The sequence below is a fragment of the Callospermophilus lateralis genome, unplaced genomic scaffold (genome assembly GCF_048772815.1).
Source record: "Callospermophilus lateralis isolate mCalLat2 unplaced genomic scaffold, mCalLat2.hap1 Scaffold_113, whole genome shotgun sequence".
Lineage (NCBI taxonomy): Eukaryota > Metazoa > Chordata > Mammalia > Rodentia > Sciuridae > Callospermophilus > Callospermophilus lateralis.
This window is the reverse complement of record NW_027511570.1, coordinates 295400-301399: the sequence shown is the minus strand read 5'-3', so window position 1 is coordinate 301399 and position 6000 is coordinate 295400. Positions and strand designations below refer to the sequence as shown.

General features: G+C 34.0%; 1 pseudogene; it reads left to right on the top strand.

Moving 5' to 3' along the window:
* Positions 1 to 471: 471 nt before the first annotated feature.
* LOC143386122 (coiled-coil domain-containing protein 102B-like) overlaps positions 472 to 6000 on the top strand; it is a 186312-nt pseudogene continuing 180783 nt past the window's right edge.

Sequence of the window (6000 nt, the reverse complement as noted above, 5' to 3'; positions counted from 1 at the left end):
TTGAACAAGTGATATTTTCCATTGTTCTATGACCTGCAGTAGAATTTTCCTTTAGCTATTTTCCAGATAGGGGCTTTAATAGTTTTTGTTAGCTTTAGGCTTTTCCATTTTTAGAAGTTGTTATTATTAAATACTAAATATACATGTGAATGAGGAGGTAGGTATTTTCTTCCTTTTCTGCTCACAGAACATAGTTTCAAATGGGCTGTCTGGAAAGCTTTGAATAACAATACTTAATACTTTGAGAACATTGAAATTATTTTATTTTGGTTATCTTACTTGTGATCCAAAGAGGGTGTTGTGGTATCGGTTTTGAGAGAACTTCTCAACCAATGGGGATCCTTTGGGAGTTAGCGTGGGGTGTCCTTAATACTGGAACAATCCCGTTGGCCAGGCCCCCAGAGCTGCTCAGATGAGAAAAGGATGCAGGAAATTCTCTTGTTTACACATGTGTCTGCAACTGAGACGCTAGGGCAGTCCCGCTAGCCCAGAGGGTAAGAGAATTTCATAACCTTCTGGTTTTCTATTTAATTTTCATACTTTCCTGCTAGGCAAAGCCTGTGTTCTCAGAGCAAAGGAAAAGACAGTTGCTTATAAGATACAGAGGAAAACTACTTACTGTAGGTCTGGAAGCAGGATTTGGGGGATCTTTTTAAAATGCAGTTGATTTCTTCGCTTCCCTTCCTTTTTTCCACTCTAGGTATTATCTGTTCTGACAGCTTCATGCATTTTCTGTCTTAAAACAAAAACAAAAAAAAAACTGCACTCTAAACAAAACTCAGGTAAGAATTTCAACTCCAATTTTAGACAGTCGTAGAATAGATTGATATTGGACCCTTACTTTCTAGTTCCATTTGCATATAAATGAATGTGTTTGAAGTAATCTGTATTCTTGTAGTAAAAACAGTGAAATTGTAATGCAAAGTCTATGCACTTTTCATTTCATGAGACTTCATGCTGAATTCTTTTTATCCTTAACAGAAAAGTATACTTTATATATAGCACTAATACTGACTTTGTTTTATATGTTACCTGTATAATGTAGAAGAAATAGGAACATGGAATAAAATCATAAAATCTTGTATTTAAGAACAAAGAAAAGAAATTGATGTTCAATTATACAGAAATAAATTGCAGGGCTAAAGGAAAAAAATATCTATGATCAATTGGGAAGAATTTGCTTATGTTTTCTACAAAGATAAATTATCAAATAAATGCCCAGTGGGTAAATCAGTTGGACATAAATATGAGGAAGATATTCTTAAAATAAAAGATACAATTAGAAATGTTTAAGTAATATAAGGCACTATATAATGATATTTCTTAATAATCTTATTTACATTAATACCCATTTTTCTGTTTTTATAATCTTTTTGTTATCCATAAATGTCCTTATGTACACATTAAATGTTCTTGAATTCTATTTTTTCCATATTTTTGAGAAATAGTAAATTGGAAAGGAATTTAATAAGTTAGTCAGACAATATTTACAGGTTTTGTGTCATTTTGCAATCTGGACTTAAAATATCTGGAGAAATAGTTTATGTGAATTGCTTTATTTTTCAGAAACTTTAAAAATAGTTTTCTTGTGAAATAATGTTATTTTTTGTTTCTCTTTTGAATTCTGCATGTTCATTGGCTTCAACAGTTGCTTCATCCCAGGTACAGAGCTTCTTGCCTCTTGCAGTGGGTATAACCTCTAATTTACGTATTTTAGCTAATTCTTAGAGGCAGAAAGATAATGAATATGATTCTTAAATATATGAAAAATATTCTCAGGTCACCTTTATTTGAAAAAGTGCCTTATTTTTATGCTGATATGACAAGGTTAATTGAGATCCATCAAAATCTTAAAAATTTTTATTTTTAGCAGAGATGTTAGTATTATAAGAACTCATGAGACTTTGAAAGAGGTTCAACTTTCTGATGAATATTGAAAAATTAGTGAAACTTAGTTGCTCAAAACAAGAGAAATATTCTTACTTTGTGGAAGTTGTCAACTTAAAGGCACTAATTAGCATAAAGCATGGAGGAATAGTGGGAAGTAATCTGAGAGATCAGAACATGAAAAATGCACTTTGAGAATAGTTGACATTGTGCTCCACATAGGTGGAGCAGAAAATGTTGGTGGAGATCTTAAAATCCACACAATGTCTCAAGTTTTATATATCCTGCAGTGAGGGCGATGGCAAGTTTCTGAGCTGGAGTATATCATTCTTACCTCATTCTCACCATCAGCAGCACATCCTGCCAACACAGATGGTGTTTCCTGGATGCAAGATGATTGACATACATGTCTTCAATTCTGATAGCTCTGCAATAAACTGAAATTCATTTTACAAGTTACCTTCATTTACACATGAAGAAATCTGGTGTTCAGAAATGTCAAATCATTTACTTACAGCCACAGATACAGTGAGTGCTGGAGCCAGGGTTCCAGGCACTGTCTTTCTGGCTCCAGAGTATGTTCACAGTGCTATGCTGGTATTTCAGGAATGTGAATCTGGTAGAAGTCAAACAGAGAGTTTTGAAATGGGCATTGAATTAATAAAGTACAAAGAGGAGGAAGGGAGACAACAACCCAAAGATCAATTTCAATATTCCGTATAGCCAATCAATCACAATTCTATCAAGTGTTCCACTCTTTTCTTTGGCAATAGAGAACAGAAATCAATGATGAAAATAAGGAACAGTAACTGTTACGGAGACATATCTGGCATTGTGGATCTGTGTCCCTGACTGCCAGGGAGGTGTTTACAGTGTTCTATGCTATGTTTCTAATAAAGTATGAAAATATGGATCACTTGAGGAAGGGACAGTAGGTTTCAGTGTGTGTGGGCACCTGTGTGTGAGTTCATATTTGTCATCTGCATCAAGCCTAATACCTGATTCATGGTAGATAACAAATGAAAGGCAAATAAATATTTGGGTCTGTGGAAGAGATTTACTAAAAACAAGTACAAATAAAATGCTTGTAGAGAAAAAATAAGGAGCAGATTTTACATTTGAATTGTTTTGCCTCCTCTTCAATACTCATGGCTTTCTTTCTTATTTAAAAAAACATTAAAGAGAAGGTATCTTTTGATTTCTCAGAGGAAATTTCATTACAGGTTTTCAGCAAAGATAACTGTACGCAATAGAAATACTTGAAGTGCTTGGGAATGTTGTCAGGAGCATGTTGACTCTCCTTGATTTCTTTTCAATGTGTGATGTTGAGGACTACTTAGTGACCATGCCCTCTTAACACTATGGAAAGATGCAAAATTATTATCAAAGGAAAGCACCATATACATTTTAGTTTTATCTCAACAAGTGGAAGAGTACACATAAAATTTATGTTCTTAATGGATTATGTAATATTCAGTGTATCCAAAGTAAAAATACTAGAACCTATTTATTAGCAACTGTCCCCCATGTATACAAAATTTAAATATCTTTTATTTCCTCCTGAAGTAAAATAGAACTAGTGTTTGAATTAGCATTCATTTTCTTCTTCTCTCTTTTCTATGGTTTGCATGAAGTTAAAACAAACTTCAGCTTATGCTGTTAATGAGTTTTTTTGGAAGATTTATATACACATATACAAATATATGCATATATGATGGTTTCTATGCTATCAGTTATAAACATGTTATCTGTTATTTTATAAGTATAGTATCATTTAAGTAAGCTTTACAGGAGAAACATATTTTCCATACACTGAAACAGACGAAGATATTTGAAATGCAATGATCTGGTCCCTGACCTCATGACTTTGTATTTTAAATAAACAGATTTAGGTTATGTTCCAAGATTATATTGCACAGAATGATTTTTATTCCTGATGCCAAGTTCTCACCAATTACAGATGCTCAAATGTGATAGAATATGAACTTGAGACCTTGGGTACAAAAAGGAAAACTGGACACTGTATTAGAGGAAATAAACTAGCCATTTAATTGAAATCCTAACTTTGAAAAATTATTACTATTACTATGTATTTAAATATTATCTGGGTTGATTTAAGCCAGGTGAGTGAGGGATTCTGGAAAGATGGAAATAATAATCATATAAAATGCTACCGATTGTTCAAATAAAACAGGAATTTCAGGTCTAGAGTTAACCATTAATTAGATTTAGTGATGTAGAAATCATTCATTCTCTAATTTTGTTTGAAGTTGGGGCTAAAACTGATTGAGTAACTTCAAGAGAGAATAGAAAGAGAAAAATGTTTTCTTAAAGATTTTTATTATAAAAATCCAGAGAAATGGGATGGCTCCTGAGCAAGGATCAAGATCACTTTTTGAAAGTTGAAGGTATCACAACACTTCTCTTGCTGATGAGAATGGCCTAAAGCAGGGGTCTAAACTTATGTAACACAGGAGCAAGGACTGTGTTGGCAGGAGACCCGCCTTTGAGTAGGTGAGCGGGGATGAGATGTGCCTACGAACAGGAAGCCTGACTTGAGGGCATGGACAATCCCTCTGCAGAGACACATAGCACATGTGATGGAGAGGTGTAGAGCGTGGGAAGACATAACAATTTTACCAACAAAGATGCCTTAAGGAAGACAGGAGTCTAGTGGAAGAGAAGTGAAATGGGATAAGGTTGAGTTGGCAGTGGTGAAAGCCCCTTTGAGGTTCAGAATCAAGAACCTGAGGTGAGACCCAAGCAGGTGTTTTCTCTAATATGAGCAGGTGCTCAGGGGCACATACGGAGCAGGCAGATAGATGGCATTGACCTGTTAGGGTTTTCTAAGCTGGTGAGGTGAATGAAATGCCAGGATGAGACTTATCTATTAAAAATGGAGTACAGAGGAGGAGGGGAGGGGAGATGAGAAGTAAGTGAGAGACAGTGAAAAGATAGTAGAGTTGATTGACAGACTCAAAGCTGGGTCAAAAAGGACAGTTACAAGGAGGATGGGAGGAGGTAGTAAGAGGTGTTTGCCATTGATTTGGAAAGAAATGCTAGTGCAGTATGGTGTCTAGGGTGTATAAGCAGCCAGTGGAGAGGTGAAGTGAAGATATTGGAATTATTAGGAACTTAGGGTGAGAATATTAGTTATAATAGTACTACATGTGGAAATGTTTTGGACTTGGAGTTTTTGTCCTTGAAATGTTTCAACTCCTCCACTACTTAAGCAATTAAGTAACACAGTTGGTTTCACTAGATAAATTTTAATACCCATTCCCATGCTAGGGTGCTGGTATCTTGCTAGAATTCTCTGTTTGTCTCCTTTCTGTTTACATCATGTCCTGATTGCTCATACAAACTGCATTAGAAAAATAAATCTTCATGCAGAGAGGGATAGAGCAAGATAGAATTTTTCACATCCAACAAATTTTAAGTCCACAGTTTTTCTAAATGTTTATTCTTTGCCAAAGTTTAAGCTAAAATTTAAATACAGTTAAGTTTTAAGATAATGCTGTTCAGAGAGCATGAATAGGTAATATGATTCTTGGCCTCTAACTTCCAGTACAGCAAATATTTTAACAAATACACATTTTAAAAGTTAGTCATCACTTTTTGCACATTGTCTAAATGGTGGGATTTCTCAAAGTTTAGATTGAACTGTTGAGCAGATGTATCTAATTTTTTTAATGATGACCATTTGCTTATGATATGACAACTGCATTATGTAACTGTATGGCCGGGAATAAAATGACCTGTACATGTATATTTAAATGACAGCCATAGACATTTTGGTGTACATTTTCATTATCAGAACACACTTTTCAAGAATATATTTGCCAATAATGTTATGAGCAATCACCTTAATTTGAAACATATATAGGAAAACTCTGCATGATTGAAACAGAAATGTTGCCAAAATATGTTGAACATGCTTTTAAAAAAATAAAAATATAGTTTTCTATTTCTGTAAAATTCTCCATAAAAAAGAAACATTTTGAAACTTTTGGATACTCTAGAATTGTGCTGTCCAATATAAATATAGCTCAAGCATGGTTTTCAAAAATTAGTAGCTAAAAAATTAAAAGACAAATAAGTGAAATTAATATA